Here is a 21,741-nt window from a genome sequence, read left to right as displayed (position 1 = left end):
GAATATCTTGATTGGCAGTCTTCGTACACACCTTTGATTTTTCCCTCAAGAAAGAGTCTAGAAACAGAATTTCCATCTCAAATGGTATGAAATACACTTCACCTTACTCCTAGTGACCTGTATAGAATGTAGGCACATACTAAGTATTCAGAACTGCCAATTTCTCCACTTTCTCCATGGATACTTAAAAGCTATTAATTGGCTTTTTCATTGTAACTTTTCTATTGTGTTTCGATACAACTGCTTATCAGGTATTTCTCTTTTTCCATTTATTCTATTTAAAGGAGCTCACTTTTCCTTTATATCACTCTAACATCCCAAACACAATTTGAATGTTCATAACTTCAGTACATTCCTCAAAAAGATTAAGATTCTACTTTGTATGTCTAGAAATAGAAGTTCTTGTCTTTCAGAAATACATCCTGAAATATTTACAGATGATGTGTTATGACAGAGGAACTGCATCAAAATAAGTGAGAATTGGGGAATGGGAATGGGTACAGTTAACAAAGAGTTGATCACGGTTGAAGCTGAGGAACAGGCACATGAACATTCATTCCACTATCCTCTCTGTTTAAATATTTATCATTAAATATTTAAATATTAAATTTAAATGTTAAATGTAATATTTCTCTAAAAATATAGTATAAATATCTATAAGCATGTTTATATGTTTATATTTCTATATAAATATTTAAATATTAAGCAAATGTTAAATATTAAATATCTTTAGTCAGGGGAAATTGTTTTAAAATAAATCTTTAAGAGATAAAATTATTAAAATTTACAGAACAATTATGGTTAAACTTCTATCATAATAATTCAATGATTAAAAAAATAACAAGACCAAAAATATTTAAGCCAAATTCAAAAGTGAAGTAAACAACTACAGTATTTAGAATCTCTCAATTACTCTTGCCAGTAATTCCCACAGATTAAAAACATACTACAATGCCTTTTTCCAAACCATGGCTTCAGCATACCATGCTGATTCTCCAAAACAATATTAGTATTTATACTGTGCATTACAAGAATACAATTATGCCTCTGTATGTGCCCACATGAACATTTGATAAGTAGTTTTATTATGTACTAGTATTAAATAATCCAAATTCTCTTGGTGCTTAAATCACATCTTGGTACCAAGTTAGGCACATCATAAACAATTCTTACAGATTAACAGTTAGATCCACCAAAGTGTTTATTTGTACCCAGAGGCATGCAAGCAAGACCAAATGTAATGAAAACACCACCTTGCTGCACATCTTTATGTACTGGGGGAAAATATCACCTCTGTATATTTCTAACTGGTTAGAAAACACTACCTTGGAGTCAGGTCACGATGACAAGAGAGCATAGCAAAAAGAATAAGTAATATATTTGGGCTGTTCCCCAGGTTTAAAGCAAGGGTGAAATAGACTAGGGACATGTTTTCTAAACTCTTTTCACTGCAGTAAAGAAAAAAAATGCATTTTACATAAATGAACATGTAATACATTTTATATAACAACCCAACATATATACACCCATATGATACATTTGAAATAATATATAATACACTGTGATAAGTCTCCCACCTATTTTTAAAAAGTGTTATAGTTAGAGCTTCCCTGGTGGCGCAGTGGTTGAGAGTCCGCCTGCTGATGCAGGGGACACGGGTTCGTGCCCCGGTCCGGGAAGATCCCACATGCCACGGAGCAGCTGAGCCCGTGAGCCACGGCCGCTGAACCTGTGCGTCCGGAGCCTGTGCTCCGCAACGGGAGAGGCCACAACAGTGGGAGGCCCGCGTACCGCAAAAAAAAAAAAAAAAAAAAAAAAGCTACATGGAAAAGGACTTGAATTGTTCCTTGAAATAAAGGAAATCGAGAATTTGCATTGGCAGAAGAGAAAGAAATAAGAATGGAAATACAGGATACACAGTAGAATTAGCCCCTCTAGAGGTTTTTCATTGAAGAATTAGAGAGGTCCAATATAATTGGACCAGTTAATGTTGAGGAGTCTCCACAAGCCACAGGGAGACGTGCACTTAACACAGACTGAAGATCCACCCTGAGCTCCCAGAATCTGCACTAAGTGACACTAACACAGACATGACCACCACCAACCAGGAGCTTACAGACAAGCTGGAAGAGAGACACACGGGACAACCCTTTTTAGATGCTTTGAGAGAAGTTACCTAAATATGTGCAAGCTACAACTGGGTACAAGGGAGACAGTCATCAATTTATGTGGAGGGTGGGACAGGAAAGACACTGCCAATGAAGCGGTGCTCATAGCCTCCGTTGCCAGGAAGTAACTGGAGCTACAATCTACAATGACAGGAATGGCTTTTTGCCTCTCTTTGAGGAGCTGGCTAGCTGTTGATAGAAGAGCCATTAAAGTGACATATTAAGGCTTAATAAACATGACTATTTCACCACAGGCCTCCAAGCCATGACTTCCCATTGTGACAGGCTCCAAAGTTGGGCGCTATCACACACCCTCTGAATTGCCCAGCCATGCCCGGCTTTATCACCCGAAAGGTTATCCTGGGATTGCTTCCTCCCTGTGTTTATGAAAGAAAGTACTGTGTCGGATGAGGTTTACACTGATTGACAAATTCGTCTCATTCTAGATATTTATAAAGGATAATAAGCAATTTATTCGGATCAACATCCTCTGTACAGAAAGTAACACATTTCAAAGTTAGTAACAAAACAACATTCCAAATCAGTTTGGTCACTATGGATGACCATATAGAACATGCCACAAAGCTTAATCTTTCACATTCCAGTACATCCAGTAACTCTAAAAGGACTTGCACACAAAAGTCAAAAAGCTCCACCCCACCAATAGGCTTTATTCTTCACAGTGGTTAAGTCAGTCTAAACAAATTACAAATATGGGAGGGTAGAATTCAGAATTGGTTCACTGCACCCTAAGAAATGGTGCCCTAGAAATCCAAATTAATTAAGTGACCAGTAATAATAAAAAAAAACACCACTAATTACTGAGGGTCTACTATGTGTGAAAAACTAGGTTAGGTGCTTTACATACGTTACTTCATTTTAACCCAAACAAACCCATAATTTCTGTAAATGTTCAACTTTGCAGCTTTGGAAACTGACAAGACTAGTAAATAAACTGAGAAATACTGCACATCTGGATTCTTTTATACTTTAAAAGAATAAGCTGTTATACGGAGTTATATGAGATAAAGTTCTCAAATTAAAATGCAATTATGATTTCAATGTTTTTATATTGATTCTGAACCTCAGAACAAAAGCAAGAGAACTTTCAAAAAAGGATAATTAAGCATAATTAACACATAACTTATCTTAAATATTTCATGAAGAAAGAATAAATTTGCCGTATCAAAAGTAAACAATAGGAGGAAAGGGAGAAATCATATTATGGCTAACAAATCATAGAGATGCTTATTTAAAACTAAATTCAATCATCTTCTGCTAACGTCTCACTATTAATTTAAAAGTCCAGGAACAATTTTTTTTGTGTGTGTGGTACGCGGGCCTCTCACTGTTGTGGCCTCTCCCGTTGCGGAGCACAGGCTCCGGACACGCAGGCTCAGCGGCCATGGCTCACAGGCCCAGCCGCTCCGCAGCACGTGGGATCCTCCCGGCCCGGGACACGAACCGGTGTCCCCTGCATCGGCAGGCGGACTCTCAACCACTGCGCCACCAGGGAAGCCCCAGGAACAATTTTATAAAGGAAAGTGATATTTCTCTGTCTCAGCCAGAATTCTTAAAATAATCTTTAATCTAAAATATATGTTTCTGGGCAGTCCTGGTGGTCCAGTGGTTAAGACTCCACACTTCTACTGCAGTGTGTGCGGGTTCAATCTCTGGTCGGGGAACTAAGGCGGCCAAAAAATTAAAAAATAAAAATAAAATATATGTGTCCCTAAGATGGATGCTCACAGGTAAAAAATTCTGTGTCAGCAATTTCTACATTACAGGGAGAACCTGACCAAGTATGCAAGTTGCTGTGTCTGTGGTTTAACTGCAACTTCCCTCCACTTAAATCATCCTTTTTCTCCTGGGTCCCTGCATGCCTCTTTTCCTTTATTCCTGCTCTATGTTGAGAAAATTTTTGGTCCCTGGCTCAATTTAGTGGATTCAGGGTCATTGGAATTATGCTTTTTGAATGTTGACTCTGGACCAACTTCCCAAAAAACTTTAGCGTTTCTAGAAACGTAACACCAGGTACAGTATAATAAATGAAAATAGACATAATTCTACTACCTTTACTAGCCCAACTTGATAGATATATCAAGCTACGTAGTGAAGGACACAAACACTGAATAGACATAAACCTTAAGGAGTTGGCGGTGTGGTGTGACTCATCCAGCTCTACAGCCACCCCTAAACTGTCCTAGAAGGAGACTGTTCTAGAAAGTTCCAGTATGGTACAAATGGAGTTATTATAAAACAACAAAAGCTTACCTTTTAATATATCAGGCTTCTGAATTAATGTTGTGATTATATTTGAAGCTGTAATATTCATGCAGGATTTAAAATGGAGAGTGCAAAGTGAGGAACTGAGTCATTTCTCCCACCTCATCAGGTTTTTTTCACCCTCACTTACTTAGTTACATAAATCCTACGTTGAATGCAATATTTCACTTACAACAATTTTATCTTTCAAGCCTTTCATAAACCTGTCAAACCATGAGCTGCTTGAAACATTTTTTGTTTTACAGATACTTAGTTTTAAAAATAAAATCCTTCATCACTCTAAACTTGAAGATCACAGTACCAAATGATAATTTGATTCTTACCTATAAGCACCTGCCCTAGTTAATATTTCACAGTGATTTTTAAAAATTCATATTCCAGAAACTAAGACTTAATGTCCTAATTTAATCTGAAGCAAGCTCATTTAAAATTTCTATTAAGATATTTTTACCTTAAAATAATACAACCAAAATACTTCTCATTAGTTAACATTGCTGAAACACCCAAAATTTGAAATGTGACTTCAGGAAATTTAATTTAAAAATAGCTTTAAAAGGTTTAGCTTCTACTGCATTTCCAATGACAAAATTAAATCCCATTTAGTATGGAGGCAAAATGATTATATAATCTCCCAACCCTTTTATTGCATCAATAGGTATTAGAAATCAAAAACAGTCATTTAATTCAAGAGGTGATCCAAAGAGACTTAAAAGTTAGATTAATATCTGAAAACTACATGTAAGACAAATCTGTGTAAACCCCATTTCCCTTATACGTTCAGAGAAATGACCTCATATGAGAAGGCAACACAATGTATGTAGCACAGTTACGCAATACAAAGCTATATTAACTTAGACAAAGTGACTTAACCTCATTTATAGGAAGAAAAGGAGAGAGGGAAGAAGGGAGGGAATAAGAGAGGAAGAGAAGAAAACCTGTTAGAATTTTAAAAGATGGAACACACAAAATCATTTTGCAAGTGTGTAGGTAGTAATGATAGGACCCTTCTCTTCACAAACGAAACATACTGGCTGGCCCCGATATACAAACAAAACCACATATGAGAATCAAGTATATTAAACTTAGTCAACATGCAGACCACTACTTTTAACCTAGCGAGGTACCCAGTCAGAAGCTGTCTAAGTGGACAACTAGTCAGCAGGATACCTCAGGTAAAAGCAGAGGTACATTTAGATATGCTACATGGTCATGGCTTTATTGACCCCTCCCCACCAGCATGGAAATTGAGTATTAATCCTCTATATACCCCCAGTAAGTCAGAAGAACTCTCTGATATTGCCATATAAACATATTTTTGCCAAACTAATATAGAGAGTTTAAGTATTATCTGATATCCACTGAACTGTAAAGACTGTTTCAAAAGGCAAGTCCGATTTTACTATTTCTAAATGAGGTCACTCCCTGAAGGTTCAATACAAGATATTTATAAACTTGTACTTGAGACTTACCTCTTTTTTAAGAGATTTCAGTGAGGGATCTAAGCACATGGAATGATCCCTAATCTCCTACAATTCAACACATATCTGCTGAGTTCTTTTCTGTTAAGAAAATGAAATATACACAATTCTTTGCACTCCAAATAAATACAGGAGTGTTTCTAATACAACACAGGCTGTGATGAATCTTAGAACTGACATATCAACAAATGTTAAAAGTCAACCTGACTGAGGAGATTTAAGGATTAGGGGAACAGTTAGGATCTGAACGGAGACTTTAGGGGAAAGAAAAAAAAAAGAGAGAGAAGGAGAAATAGGGTTCAAGAGGCAGAGATGTCATGACAGAAGATGAAGATGAGTTTAAAAAAAGAGGTAGAGGGCTTCCCTGGTGGCGCAGTGGTTGGGAGTCCGCCTGCCGATGCAGGGGACACGGGTTCGTGCCCCGGTCCGGGAAGATCCCACATGCTGCGGAGCGGCTAGGCCCGTGAACCATGGCGGCTGAGCCTGCACGTCCGGAGCCTGTGCTCTGCAACGGGAGAGGCCACAACAGTGAGAGGCCCGTGTACCGCAAAAAAAAAAAAAAAAAAAAAAAAAAAGAGGTAAAATAATATCAGTCTTGGCTGCCTAAAGAAAAGTAGTCTCAGAGGAGCAGACCTTGAAGCTTAAAGAAAACAAGAAAGGCTTCAATTTCAGGTGGGCTTTCATTTTTCTGCAATGAGGGAATGTGTTAAGGTTCAGAGACTACAGAGAAACAAAACCAATAGGATAATATAGATACATAAGAGGATATTTATTATGGGAATTGGCTCCCACAATTACAGAGGCTGAGAAGTCCTACGATCTGCCACCTGCAAGCTGGAGACCCGGGAAAGCCAGGGATAAAATTCAGTCTGAGTCTGAAGGCCTGAGACACAGAGGAGCTGATGGTGTAACTCTCAGTCTGAAGCCAAAGGGGTTTGGGGTCGGGGGGTGAGGATGATATGCTGCCGGTGTAAGTCCCAGAGTCCAAAAGCCCAAGAACCAGGAACTCAAATGTCTGAGGACAGGAGAAGATGGAAGCCGCAGCTCAAGGAGACAGAATTCACCCTTCCTCTGCCTTTTGGTTCTACTTGCGTCCCCAATGATTGGATGACGCCCACCTACACTGGTGAGGGAGGATTTTCTTTAGTCGACTGATTCAAATGCTAATCTCTTCTGGAAGCACACTCACAGACACACCCAGAAATACTGTTTTACCAGCTCTCTGGGCATCCTTCAGCCCAGTCAAGTGGACACATAACAGTAACAGTCACAGGGAGCCACCAAGAGTTTTTGAGAAAGAAAGTGATATGAACAGACCTGGGATTTCTAAAAGTTTGCTTCTGAACCAGACTGGCTGGCGAACAGAGACTAAAACAGCGTGGGACCAATTTGTAAAAACCCATCAGAGTAGTCAGAAGGTGACTTTCTGAATGAGGGCAGTGGATATAAAAATATGGGAAGAAAGAACAAAGCACCAGAGTAGAACTGAAAGAATGTCACTACGAGAATGAACGCGACACTTCTACTTTTCACGGTTACCACCACAGCCTCCTCACCAACCTCTACACACACATCCCCTCCACCCCTAGAGCCAGAGTGATCATTTTACAAAGTAAATCAGATCACATCTCATGGCCCTCTACCCCTTCTCCCTACATGCCAGCCAAACTGGTCTGATCATTTCCTAGAAGTTCAACTTCTTTTCTGCCTCAGGATCCTTCCACATGCTGTTTCCTGTATCTGGAATCCCAATTTTTTTCACCAGGTGAACCCTAACAAACCTTCAAATCTCAGTTTAAATGTCACTTTCTCTAAAAGGCTACCCCCCTAACCTCTCCAATCTAATCACGTGTCCCAGCCCATAAATTCTCTCTTGAAATACTTACCACCCATTGAGACATGGGTTTGTGTGTATATTTGTTTACTACCTATTCCCCCATCAGACTGTTCCCTGAGAGCTAGGATTGTGACTATCTGTTACCTAGTACCTAGTCCAGTACCTGGCACTTGGTAGGTGCTCAACAAATACTTGCTGAATTAATAATAAATAAACCATAAAAGATCACTCCAAGTTCCCAAGTAGGAAAATGGTAACGCCATACCTGACAAAGGAAACACGGGAATATCAGGTTTGTGGATAAAGTTGAATCCTATCTGGGACATGTTGAGTTTGAAGAAATGGTGGGATAGGTTTGAGCTGCAGAAGTGGAGTCATCAAATACTGAATAATGATTTAGCCAGAAGAAAAAATGTAACACTAATGGAAAAAGGATGAGAAGCAAAACAAAGCAAACTAGAAGCAGATTAGAGACTACCTCTATTTAACTGGCAGGAAGAAGAAAGCAAATGGACAAAATGTTGATATTCCTAACATGTAAAGAGCTTATAAAATAGAAAACACCAACAAACCTAGAGAAAAAGAGCTAAAGAAATGGACAGTTAAAAAACAAAGAAATGCAAATGCCTCTTAACCATGTAAAAAGATACTCAGCCTAATATGTCCAAGATAAACACGGTATGTTATGTCTAAAAAAATCCATAGTTGATTTAAGTGGTTCTGAAATGTCTATGAATAAAACTTTAAAGTTAAAAAAAGATATTCAATCTCACTCATAATGAGAGATGAAAATTAACACTACAATGAGGACAAAAACCCCAAAATTCTAACAATATATTCTGTTGATACACAAAGAGGCGCTCTCGTACATTACTGATGGGAACACAAAGAGATATAATTCTTATCAGGATAAATCTGGCAATATCTATAAAACTGTGTACTCATTTACCCTTTGACCCTGCAATTCCACATCTAGGAATCTGTCCCAAATGTACAATGGCAAAAATATAAACACATATATATGAATTACAAAGTTATCCATTGCAGTACTATTTACAAAAAATTAGAAACAATCCAAATGCCCATCATTTGGGAACTGGTTAAATAGCTCTGTTTTTTCATTCATGCAATGAGATATTATGCAGCTATAAAAAGGAATTAGCAATTTACTACTAAGGAGTGATCTCCAGAATATGTTAAGTGAAAAAAGAAAGCATATAATATTTTATCACTTGTCTAAGGAGGAATATGAATACATAGCCTACTTATATTAAACTTGGTTTTAGAATATAATTACTTAGAAAGAGAAAGAAAATGGTAGAGAAAACAGAGATAGAAGTTAGACTCCTTTGAATAAACCTTGTTTTGTGGATTTGACTTTGGAAACATGAAACTATTATACATGATTATAAAACAAAATTACATTTTAGAACAGTCATTAAATATCAAAAATAAAATAAGTTAACTTAGGGACTTCTCTCGTGGCACAGTGGTTAAGAATCCGCCTGCCAATGCAGGGGACACAGGTTTGAGCCCTGGTCTGGGAAGATCCCACATGCCGCAGAGCAACTAAAACTGTGTGCCACAACTACTGAGCCTGCGCTCTAGAGCCTGCGAGCCACAACTATTGAGCCCACGTGCCACAACTACTGAAGCCCACATGCCTAGAGCCCATGCTCCACAACAAGAGAAGCCATTGCAATGAGAAGCCCACACACCGCAATGAAGAGTAGCTCCCACTCGCCACAACTAGAGATAAGCCTGCGCACAGCAACGAAGACCCAACGTAACCAAAAATAAATAAATAAAATATAAATAAATTTATTTAAAAAAATTAAATAAGTTAACTTAAATGTATACCCTGTTGGTGTCAGAACTATTCAGAACAATTATTAAGACTAATTTAAACAGTGTGGTGGCAGCCTCTAGGAGGGACCCAATGATCCCCACATCCTGGTATCACACTGTTATATAACTAACTTCTCTTTAGTATAAATTGGATTTGGAGACTTGCTTCTAAGAAAAGAATGCAGTAGAACACCAATATTCATATAAGTGTTATTCACAATAGCCAAAAGGAGGAAACAAATGTCCATCAAAGGATGAATGGGTAAACAAAATGTGGTATATACATGCAATGGAATATTATTCAGCCTTAAAAAGGAAGGAAATTTTGACACATGCTGTCATGTGGATGAACCTTGAAGACATTATACTGAGTGAAAAGAGCATGTCACAAAAGGACAAATACTGTATGATTCTACTCATGAAGTACCTAGAGTAGTCTAATTCATAAAAACAGAAAGTAGAATAGTGGTTACCAGGGGATGTGGAAGGGAAGACTGGGGAGTTAGTGTTTAATGGGTAGAGTTTCAGTTTGGAAAAAGTTCTGGAGATGGATGGTGGTGATGATTGCACAACAACGTCAGTGTACTTAATGCCAATGTGCTTAATGCAATGTACTTACTATACACTTTAAAATGATTAAAACTCTCATTTTATGTTATGTATATTTTACCACAATAACTTAAAAAATAAATAAAAGAATGCAGCATACGTGTTGGGCTGTCACTCTAAGAACAGGTTACTAAAAAGGCCATGGGTTCCATCTTGGATACCCTTTCCTCCCTTGCTCCAAGCTAACAACCAGCGCCATGTTGTTAGCTGCCCCATGGAGAAGCCTGAGGGACTGGTCTCCAGCCAATGGGCAGAAAGGACCTGAGACCTACCAATGATCACGTGAGTGCATTTGAAAGCACCCCAAAAGGCTCCTCTGTGGCTCCTCCAACTGAGCCCTGGGATACACACAGCCCTAGCTGACACCCTGATTGCAGCTTTATGAGAGACCTTGAGCTAGAGGCACTCAGTTAAGCTGCCCCCACAGAAACTGACCCACGGCAACTGTGAGATAGTAACGTCTGCTGTGTTAAGTCACTAAGTTTTGGGGTGATTTGTTACACAGCAACAGATAATGTTTCATACAACAACATGGATTGAGAAAAGAAGGCAGACAGAGACAAAATGCTGGTACGGCTATTCTGAGACTGTTGTGTGTATTATGGGGGTACTATAAATAAGTATTTATGAAATATTCTAATTGTATTATTCTTAGTATCACTGAGAACTAGAATTTTCAGTTGAAAGATACAGATGTAAAATAAAAAGATTAACTAAAAATCTTATGGTATTGAAACTGAATTGGAAGTATCAGTATGAATTCATGAGGTACTCTATCATAAAAAAAAAATTTTTCCCTAGTTCTGACTACCAAAAAAGGCCTAGAAACAACGGTCAACCCACTAGGAATGAGAATCTCTAGAGCTCAAACTGTGGTCTTGAAATTCCATTCCCCAATGAAGGAATCAGGGCTCCTTGGAGAAACTACTGACACCACTGAGTGGGGAGGAAATGTACATGATGAGCCTGGAACTCCCTGTCATATCAGATAATCAAGAAGCTATCGAAAACTACTCGAGTCATGTCAAAATAACTCAGTAAGCAAATTTAAAAGGTTCCCACTGGCCAAAAATTAAATAATTTGAGCATCAATAAGGGTAATTACCATAATGAATTTTTTAAAAATCCAATATGTTTAAATCTAAGAGTCTATAATGAATGCGGAGAAGGGGAGACCCTAATTAGTCACTGTTGGAGAAAGCTAATATACCCAATTCATTATTTTGAAATTCATAAGCCAAGGGAAACTGTCAAGCTTCTGTCTCACATTTCCTATACAAACTGTACTACCACATAACAAACAGTACACATGGAATAGCTTCTCTTTATAGAACATTTCACCTAATAAATGAAAAGTAAAGTTACAATATTAAAATTTTCCAAACCCTAATGATTTAATAGGCCTCAAGCAGGGAGCCCATCACCTGTTTTTGTAAATAAAGTTTTATTGGAACACAGCCATGCCCATTCATTTACATTTTGTCTATGGCGGCTTTCTCATTACAACAGCAGAGTTTAGTAGTTGCAGCAGAGGAGACCAGATGGCTCACAAGGCCTAAAATATACATTATCTGCCTCCTTACAGAGAAAGTTTGCCAACCCCTAATCTACAGCATGGAGGCAAAATGGCAACTAATCAGCAGAAAAAGAGAGACAACTAGGCATTGTGTGCACCAGAGAGACACTTGCCCAAAGACAAAGACTTGCCAAAAGAATCTGAACTTGAGTCTGAGCAAGTCTCTAGATCCAACAACCAATTAACAGGAAGTACAAAGGTCAGATGTGTATGCTTAATCACTTCACAGGAGTGTAATCAGAAACATCCACATCTACAAGACAAAGACCCAATTTGTTCAACAAATAAATTTTAGAAACAAAAAGGGAGGGGAGGTTGAAACTTTAAGAGAAAAATCAACCAACTGCAATGGAGGAAGGGCTTATCTAGACCCTGATCCAATCAAGTCAACTGCTTTTAAAATGTGTGAGGGGAATTCCCTGGGGATCCAATGGTTAGGACTCCATGCCTCCACTGCAGGGGGCATGGGTTAGATCCCTGGTCAGGGAACTAAGATCCTGCATGCCATGTGGAGTGGCAAGCAAATAAATAAGTAAATAAAATGTGTGAGAGAATTAGAATTAACATTGATTGGATATTTGGTTATATTGGAATTGTTGTTTTTTTAAGATTAATAATGGTATCATGGTTATATTTTTTAAAGGGTCTTATACATAAGGATATGTACTGAAATACAAATAAATTTTATGATATCTAGGATTTTCTTTAAAATAGTACAGGAATGGGAGGGAAGTCAGTGAGAGATTGAAAATTTGGCCATGACATGATAATTACTGAACCTGAGTCATGAATACAAGGGGATTCATTACACTAGTCTGTTTACTTTTATGTCTCAAATTTCCCGTAATAAAAATTATAATAAGGTACATAATTTCTTCTTTAGACACAGAAAAATTCTGAAGTGAAAAGAAGAACAGGTCAGGAAGTATGCTAGACAGCCCCAAAAAGACACCTTGACTGTGACAAGGTGTGGGGTCTTCTGAAGGAAGGGTAAGAAGCCAACCTTGAAAAGAACCAGTTTAGAGATCAAGTAAATGACTGCCTAGTAGATCCAAACTTACTTATGTGACCTTTTCTAACTGTATCAAGCAGCTGGAACTAGGAAATATATACATGGCAAATTAACTTAGGTTTGAGATTTGGACAGGTTCCTCACAAAGTTAAAAAGGCAACAGAACATAAGATGCTGCTGCAAATATGATCATGGGGTTTGGGTGAGTAGAAAGCAAATGAAGCTAGGAGACAGCTAACTTAACTACAAAAACAAAATGCCAAGAAACTACACGTCATAATAAAGACAAAGAAGAGATTCAAAAAGTGTGGCACGATAGAGGGTTATGATCATGAGAGGAGACTCCAAGACCACAGAAATTTAACTAAGTGATGATGAGATCTAAGGCAAGAAGTGACGGGGTGTAAAACCTGGGGACTCCAGTCTTGGTGAACTAATAATGCTGGTTTACTAGCAGGCTTCAGCTACCTGCCAAAAAATCGTACCCTTCTCCCAAGCTCATTTTAGAAGGTATCTGTATTTTTTTAAAGGGTCCCAGGATTAGAATCACTGGTGTAAGACGTAGTGATCCTGGAAAATACTAAGATGAAAACAATGGATGCTAGACAGGTCAAGGAAACATGATGAGAGCCACTAATAAGATATGAGAAACAGAAAGGGAACAAATGAAGAGTCAAATGAAGGAAAATTCCAGAGGTCAAGAGAAGAGAAGGATAAGAATGTGGAGGAAAAAAAATAAAAGATATGACCTTCAAAAGAAAATGACTGAGGGATTTCCCTGGTAGCACAGTGGTTAAGACTCCGCCTGCCAATACAGGGGACGTGGGTTCATGCCCTGGTCCGGGAAGATCCCACATGCCGTGGAGCAACTAATCCTCTGTGCCACAACTACTGAGCCTGCCTTCTAGAGCCCACGAGCCACAACTACTGAGCCCATGTGCCACAACTACTGAAGCCCGTGCGCCTAGAGCCCGTGCTCCACAACGAGAGAAGCCACTGCAATGAGAAGCCTGCACATTGCGACGAAGAGTAGCTCCCACTCGCTGCAACTACAGAAAGCCTGGGCACAGCAACGAAGACCCAGTGCAGCCAAAAATAAATAAATAATTTAAAAATATATTTCCAAAAAAAAAAGAAAAGAAAATGATTGATAGTGGGGATCATTTTAACCCCACAATTCAAAAAAACAAACATCTATCAATTTGTTCGTAACAAAGTGTTAGGTGTATGAAAGCAGCAAAAAACCTTATAAACCATTTAGTTAATTCACTCATTTCATACATGAGAAAACAAGGGCTACTAAGACTAATAACTTACACTCAAGAACACTGTGCAATTAATGGTTAGAGTTACAGCTAAAACGTACCCCATTCTTCACTCAACCTCCCTGCCTTGCATCCTCATCTAATGCCATGGTTTCTATTTGATGACTTACCTCTTCACAATGCCAAATGTCATTGTGTATTTTTATCCATAAACAACAGGCATTTGGTAACTATCTGCTGACTGACACTCAAAATGAATGTTCGATATTTTACAACAATAATTTTATTTTAAAGGTTTCCCACTTCAGCAATTTGTTCTGCTCAATTTTACTCCTCTGCATCCCCCCCAAAAAAATGTGTTTTGAGTAAATCTCAGAGATGTTCAAAAAACATATTGGCTAACTAGCACTTATGCTTCCAAAAATTCTTAGAATATGAAAAGGGACACACAGTGCCATGCTATAAAAAGAACAGCTGGCATTACACACCTCTCTCATCAACTCCCTAAATGTGCACATAATTTACAATTGCTAGGAAGAGGATGTTCTTGACCCAATGGACTCAAGATACCTAAGTAGGTAGGAAAAGAGAGCAACAGGAAAAACTACCTCAGCCTTATAATAAGAGAATATACAGACCTAAAGCTGGAATCTGTGGCTCTGGCAAAATGAAAACAGAACTAATAACAAATCATAAAATACTAACATTTACAACTCACTTAACGTGCAGTTTCTAGTTCAGCACTGAAATTACTATTTTCACAGCTTTTTTATTTCTTAAATCCAAAATTTTATCATTCCATAAAACAGTTTTCTTCCCAAATCAAACTACTTTTAGTAAGCCCAGTTTTATAAGCTCACTTGTAATAACCACTAAAAGTGGTAATCACCCATAGCAGTAAATATATACATAAATTTAAATCATTATTTAAAAAACACTTGGAGTTAAAATCTCTAATTATGAAATAAATATAAACTATAATCTTGTGACATCAAAAACTGCCACTTGTATATGAAAATGAAATTATTTGTAAAATATCAATATATAATACAGAGCATGTAAAGTACATATACATAAAGGTGTTTACCTATTTTTATATTTATTCCTAGCAATTGTAAATCATGTGCACATTTATGGAGTTGATGAGAGAGGTATGTAATGCCAGCTCTTCTTTTTATAGCATGGCACTGTGTGTCCCTTTACATATTCTAAGATTTTTTGGAAGCATAGGTGCTAGTTAGCCAGTATGTTTTTTGAACATCTCTGAGATTTACTCAAAACACATTTTGGGGGGTGCAGAGGAGTAAAACTGAGCAGAACAAGTTGCTGAAGTGGGAAACCTTTAGAATAAAATATTTTTATTCCATACCAAAAGAGAATGCAGCATAAAAAGGGGGAAGGCAATCCAAACAAAAATTGTTTTACAAATTTCTATTATTCTTTTTTAAAAGTACGTATCACTTACCACTTAGAAAGGGTTGTTGAGGCACAGAGTTTGTAGAAAAGACACCAAATTTGGAAAAGATCCATCTAGAAGCTTTTTTCAATCTGGAGCTTGTACTTTATAGGCACGCAAGTGGGCACACTGGTGCAAAGCAGTAGTGATTCACCATGTACAAAGCAGAATGTGGAATGTTAAAGGCTGAAAGATAAAAAAAAGAGAGAGAAAAGAAATATGGTTGGTTATTAGTAACAGCCATGTTTAAAACAAAAGCTGTAACATTTTAACAGTTTTCGTATAACATATATCATTATTGAAGTTAGTTTTTATTACTTGAGAATTTGGCCAAGAAGAACTTACTTATAAAAAAATGTCAACTGTATAGTGAAAGCATCTATCTGGAGAGAAAAAACAAGAAAATGAGAATTTGTTTTTTGTTTGTTTGGTTTTTTTTGGCCTCGAAGCATGGCTTGTGGGATCTTATTTCCCCAACCAGGGATCGAACCCTGGCCATGGTAGTGAAAGCACCAAGTCTTAACAACTGAACTGCCAGGGAATTCCCAGAATTTGTCTTTAAAGGTTCTAATTTAAATTTTTTTCACCACCTATAATATCTTTCTCAAGTATATTACAAATTTCCTCACCATCTAAACATAATTACCTGTTTCTTGATGACACAAGGGTCATCATCCTGAGTTCTTCTATAGTACTTGAGGATACATATATTATGGGATTTGAGGTAATGACCCTAGGACTATTGTTTTTCAAAAGGTACACCGAGGAACTCCAAGAAATGAGCACTCTCCATTGCTGGTGGAAGTGTCATTATCTACAAAACCAAGAATGCATTTATTTTTTGACCCAACAACTCTCCTTCTGGGACATTCTCCTACAGATATAATTACACATTCACAAAATAAAGTGTGCAGCAAGATTATTGTGGGATTATTTGTAAAAGTGAAACACATTGAAAACAACTTAAGAGGACTGGTAAAATCACCTATGATACATCCATTAGAAGGAATACGGTGCAGCTGTAAAAATAAATAAGGAAGCACTCTGTGTACTTCTATACAAACATCACCAGAATATGCTAAATAAGCAAGTACAGAAAAGGTATATGTATATATACTTTGTTATATTCTGTGTTTGTAAAAAGGGGAGGGAAAGACGGAAGTAAGAATATCTATTCTTATTTGTTAATTTTTATTAAAAAGCACTGTAAAGATACAGAAAAAATTGGTATAAAAAAAGCAGGGTTATAGTAAGGAAACAGGGATGGAAGTTAGGCCTTTTCAAAGTGTCATTTTGACTTTGAAACATGTAAATGTTCAAACAATATAAAATTTAAAACAAGTTCCCCAAATAAGCTTAATTTTACTTTTTTTTTTTTTGCTTAATTTTACTCTTTCATCCCTTTTTTTATAAACACATGAGCTGTTATATGATCAGTGTAACAAGGCTACTTTCCTGGAAAGTTGAATGGTAGATTGTTTCCTTGTCCTTCAGAGAAACCCTTTTCTTTCCTACTGGTAGCATTCTACATATATTCAGTACCTACTATCTTCCAGCAATACATACATCAGTGAACAAACTCAAAAAAATCCCTGCTCAAGTGATCTTAAAACTCAATTGTTACCCATTTACTCATTGCTAGTGAAGGTACAGTAAGAAAAGAATACATATACATTGCTAGAGGAAATATAAATTCTGAAAAGCAATTTGTCAATATGTAACAAGAATCTTTAATACGTGCATAGCTATTGATTGACCCAGTAACTTCATTCCTGAGAACGCAAAATGAAGACCGAATTTTACATATAATTTTTTTTACATTATTTATAAAGAAAAATTGTAAGAAATATAAATGTCTGAAATAGGGTAATGGTTGGCTAAGTTATGGTTTATTCAGCAGATAGAATATTATGCTGCAGTTAACCTAGAAGTAATTTCTAGTTAACATGTTAGATTAACCACAAAAATTTATTCCCACTCCACCTCCAGGCTCCTCTGAAATAATTGTAAAATTTGAAAAATTAATAAAAAATAAGAACACAAAAGCCAAAGAGAACAAAAGAGACATTCTCTGATAGGATAAAATTAAAATACAACTTCAAAAAACATGGGGAAATGCTGTTAAACAACAAAAAAGGCAGGACTCAAAATCATATATACTTTTAGCCATATTTTAAAAATTACTTTAAAACATGGAGAAAAAAGCCACTCAATATTATTTCTAAATAGTGATTTAAAAATAAATGATTTTTTCTTTTATCCTTTTCTATATTTTCCAAAATATCTACAAAGGGCATTTATTACTATTATAGTCAGAAAAATAAAATCACTTTAAAAACACACACATACCCACTAGGATGGCTATAATCAAAAAGACAGATAATAACAAGTGTTGGCAAGTGTATGGCTGGAACCCTCTCTCACACTGCTGGTAGGAATATAAAATGGTACAGCCACTTTGGAAAACAGTCTGGCAGTTCCTCAAAAGTTAAACACGACCAAACATTCTCTCCCAGATATATAGCAAAAGAAATGAAAAAATAACATCCATGTAAAAATATGTGTACAATAGCATTATTTGTGATAACCACTACACTACAGAAACCATCATAATAGCATTATTTGTAACAGCCAAAAGGCAGAAACGATACAAATGTCATCAACTGATGAATGGATAAATAAAATGTGGTATGTCCATCCAATGGATTCTGCCATAAAAAATATTGATACATGCTACAACACAGATGAACCTGAAACACATTATGCTAAGTGAAAGAAGCCAGTCACAAAAGGCTACATATTACATTATTCCATTTATATGAATAGACAAATCCATACAGTATAGAGAGAAAATAGATTAGTGGTTGACTCCGAACAGCGGGGGAGGAGATGGGGAGCTAATGGATACGAGATTTCTTTTGGGGATGATGAAAATATTCTAAAATCAATTGTGGTGATGGTTGCACAATTCTGTCAATATAAAAAACCTCAAATTGTATACTATAAATTGGTGACTTGCATGGTATGTGAATTATATCTCAATAAATCTACTGTATTAAAAAAAATATATAGTCTATAACTTCACCACTAACCAGTATTTCACATATTATTCCTTATCACCTTGCAACACTACATAATAGGACAAACGTTAGATTCAAGATAAAACCAGACTCTTGCCAATCCTAAAACCATGGACAAACCATAACTCTCAAGTTTCAATTTCCTTTTGGGGGGAAATGGGGAGTCCTCTCTGGTACACCATCTCATTTTTCTCCCGACAATTGAGTCGCATGCCTACCAAGAGCAAATTATCTTATATTTGTTCCAAAATCTTTTTATGCCTGTTGTATTTACTATAATTATATAATTTAGTTAAATATTATATCGAAAACATGAGTGCAAAAAGAAAATGCTTTGTCTCTGAAAATTAAGCTGTACGATTTGAAAAAGGCAAGTTACTTTAAAAATATCCTAAAGAAAACGTCTCAGCTATACATCAAAAGATTGATGATGTACGAGCATTTATACACTTATCAACTATAAAATATTTAAGGCATATATCCTTCCTATTATTCTTCATTTCAAACAAATTTTTTATTTAACCATTCTAACTACTGGTGATTGTACAATCAATATTGTATAAGAGAGATTCTACTCCATGTAAATTATTCGTATAAAAGACTAACAGAAGTATACTACTATTATTCTATCTCACACTCTAAAGACTGATGGTTGACCCTACTGAGTTGTCTTTTAGTGAGGTTGAAATTTTTCTATCCTTCAAGTTCCCAGGCCCACCATAGCCCTGTACTCTCTACTGTATACCCTCATCTCTTAAACTGAAAGAAGATGCCCAATGTAAACTCTTCAAGTTCAGTTCAAGGCTGCTAAAGTCCCTCTTCCTGTCCTCTTGGACCCTCCAAATCCTCCCTTTTCAAAGCCAAACTTACATCTGACCTGTACATTCAGATGACCATTAAGGAAGAAAAAAATCTTACTTACGCTCATGCACCATAGACTTCTCTTTATTTCCTCTTACTACACATTTGGGCCTCTACTTTCTCAACTCATCAAGTCAGTCATTTACACTCTGACCCCAACTGCTGCAATACTAAAATACTCTTCCATCAAAAAAATTCTAAGTGGTCTCTGACCTCCCCTCTCTCACTACTCTGATGCATCTCAGATATTGCTGCCAAGTGCATATTACAAATGCAAAACTCTGATCACAAAACTCCCTGCGCCTTGGTAATTCAGTGACAGTCCCAATGCCTATAGAATAAAGTACAGAAATTCCTTAGCCTCAGAGTCAAGGTCCTGATGGAAGAGAATAAACAGTTAGCCCATTTCCCTAATGTTCTCTAGACTAGTCAGGCTGAACTCTGCTCTATGCAGACATGTCCCATTCCTTCCTACGCCCAGATCTTTCTTCCATGTGGAATGCCCTCCCTTTGTTTCTATGCATTAAATTCCTCTAAAATCATTTTTAAAGTAGAAAATCACTTTTTAAATCAGAGCCTTGGGTTTCTCAACTGTAAGACTTTTTATAAGGATTATAAAATGTTAGAAGTATTATAAGTATTATTAAGCATAAACTTAGAACAATAGCCAGCAGATAGCACTCAACAAACGTTGTTACTGTTGTTCATTCAACATAATGAGGACTCAACAAATATTTTTTAAATTGACATGCGAGACAAAGCAAAACAAAACAAAAAAGTCTTTTCTATACTATACTATACTCTTTGCTCTCAAAGCAACAGTTTAAGATCTGACACCTCTGGAAGTTAAGATGATGAAAACTTCTGATAATCAATAGTGTTCAGTTTCTGGGAATCTCACACAGATTTATGATATAAGAACAGCAAACCCACTATTTCAGATTTAGTCAAGAACAACTTGATTTATAATCACTTCACGATATATTATGCCACACACCCTAAACTTATACAGTGCTGCATGTCAATTATATCTTATTAAAATGGGAAGAGAAAAACAACTTAATTCACTAACATCTACCAAAAATAGGAGGGCAAGCCTTACCAAAATAGAGTAGTTTTATGATTCACTTTTTTTTAAAACTGTGTAAAATACACATAACATATAATTTACCATCTTAACCATTTTTAAGTGTACAGCTCAGTGGCACTAAGTACATTCACATAGTTGCACAAACACCACCACCATCCGTCTCCAGAACTCTTTTCATCTTGCAAAACTGAAACTCTGCACTTACTAGACAATAACTCCTCTTCCGCCCCCTCCTCCCAGGCGCTGGCAACAAGCATTATGCCTTCTGTTTCTATGAGTTTGACTACTCTAGGTACCTTATTTAAGTGGAATCATACAGTATTTGTCCTTTCGTGACTAGCTTATTTCACTAAACATGAGGCCCCTTCAAGGTTTGTTTGTGTTATTTACTTTTTCAGCAAGAACTTCAAAACCACACGAAGGACATGGTTTAAACATACTCTAGTTTAAACTCATGGTTTTAACACACACCGTATTATATGGCACTAAACTGCAGACTTGGATGACTCAAATTACAGAAAGAAAGGAAAAGTAGAATAACATGTACCCAATTACCTGGTATGATACCAGGTATCAAACCAGGTGCATTTCACACAAAATTAAGACCACACAACTCTAAAGAGGTAGGTTATTATTATTCCCAGTTGGTAAATGAGAAAAAGGAGATTCAGAGGACCTCCCATGCCGCTGCCCTATTTCCATTTTGTTTTCATCATAGAATTTATCACTATCTGACATTCATACATATGTACATACATTTATTTCCTTATGTGCAAATTATATGTAGGCAAAAAAAAAAGTTGAGAATCACATTTATGCAACAAAGTTGTATCTATAATACAACATGGCTTGGAATCTGAACATTTTATAATCTCTAGCTTTCTGAGATGCTTGTCCATAGGTACACTTCTTTTTTTTTTTTCATAGGTACACTTCTTAGATACTCAGAAGTTGGGAGACTTTATTACTGCCAAAGATATATATACTTTTTTTTTTTTTGGAGCAGGTATGGGAGGTAGGGGGCACTAGAGGACAGAAGTAGGGGATAAAATTCCAACTGAAAAGTCCAAGGGTTCAAGAAGGCCAGTCTCCAGTAAACCAAAATCTATTATTACAACATCCTCATCTTCTATGAATTTTCTTGTTTTAAATCAAACTTCACCTGAGGAATTTTC

At 36.7% G+C, this 21,741-nt stretch overlaps 1 protein-coding gene across 9 annotated transcripts in view; it reads right to left on the bottom strand.

The window, feature by feature from the left end:
• The window catches only part of FRYL (FRY like transcription coactivator), a 244,633-nt gene that overhangs the window by 191,654 nt on the left and 31,238 nt on the right, over positions 1–21,741 (bottom strand). For all 9 annotated transcript variants that reach the window (XM_027103011.1, XM_027103012.1, XM_027103013.1 and 6 more), the window contains one exon: positions 15,545–15,721. The gene's annotated coding sequence lies outside the window, so the exon portion shown is untranslated. The remainder of the gene's footprint in view (positions 1–15,544; positions 15,722–21,741) is intronic.

The sequence above is a fragment of the Aethalodelphis obliquidens genome, unplaced genomic scaffold, assembly GCF_003676395.1.
Source record: "Aethalodelphis obliquidens isolate GAN/ISIS:26980383/991018 unplaced genomic scaffold, ASM367639v1 scaffold6, whole genome shotgun sequence".
NCBI classification, from domain to species: Eukaryota; Metazoa; Chordata; class Mammalia; order Artiodactyla; family Delphinidae; genus Aethalodelphis; species Aethalodelphis obliquidens.
Note: the sequence above shows the minus strand (reverse complement) of the source record. Positions and strands in the feature narration are given on the sequence as shown.